The sequence below is a fragment of the Poecilia latipinna genome, unplaced genomic scaffold, assembly GCF_001443285.1.
Source record: "Poecilia latipinna isolate Pla-1442-1.1 unplaced genomic scaffold, P_latipinna-1.0 Scaffold5058, whole genome shotgun sequence".
NCBI lineage: Eukaryota > Metazoa > Chordata > Actinopteri > Cyprinodontiformes > Poeciliidae > Poecilia > Poecilia latipinna.
Window position 1 is genome coordinate 9,228 of NW_015117674.1, and position 732 is coordinate 9,959.

Genomic DNA, 732 nt, shown 5'->3' on the forward strand with positions numbered 1-732 from the left:
AAGTATTGAAATATTAAACTCTGCCTGCTCGGTCCTGATCTGATTCAGGAGAAGAATGGCTCACTAACTACTTCCATTCATCCATCCGTCCATTTTCTACCGCTTCATCCGGGGTTGGGTCGCGGGGGCAGCAGCTTCAGAAGAGAGGCCCAGACTTCCCTCCCCAGGCACTTCTTCCAGTTCCTCCAGGAACCCCAAGGCGTTCCCAGGCCAGCCGAGAGACACATGCCCCTTTTCCACCGGCTCGCTTTAAATGCGTTTCCACCAGCCCTTTTCAACGGGGCTGGCCCTGCTTTTTAGGGTCCTGCTTCAGAGCAGGGCCAGCCGGGCCGGCCCTGGTTTGGTAGGTGACGCAAGCTTCGCTGCTGTTCACTGATTGGCTGAGGGCGTGGACAAGACGGAGCAGCGGAGAGAGAAGAAAAATGAAGGCGCAACGTTTGAAACTCGCTGCAACACGGAAGTGATGGAAGATACAAACAAGCCGTTAACTAAAAAAAGATGCCGGCTTTTTTCTTTGCTTCGGATTTCAATATTCAGCGGCAGCTCGATGGAGCCGTGAGGAATGAGTCGTTTTTGTCAGTAGTGGAGCGAATGTAAAGCCTCGTTAGCCGCTTCGGAGCCCCACGGTGAACACCGACGCAGACGCAGCTGACGCCGCTGCTGCTCTCCAGCCAGGTGAGAAGTTTGTAGATATATCTGTCTGGTTTGTACTACATTTAAGGTTGCATACAT

At 53.0% G+C, this 732-nt stretch overlaps 1 long non-coding RNA gene across 1 annotated transcript in view; it reads left to right on the forward strand.

The window, feature by feature from the left end:
• The first annotated feature begins 231 nt into the window (after positions 1-231).
• Positions 232-732, forward strand: part of LOC106943258 (uncharacterized) — a 4,541-nt gene continuing 4,040 nt past the window's right edge. Inside the window, exon 1 of the long non-coding RNA XR_001423874.1 lies at positions 232-675. This is a non-coding gene — a long non-coding RNA (uncharacterized LOC106943258). The remainder of the gene's footprint in view (positions 676-732) is intronic.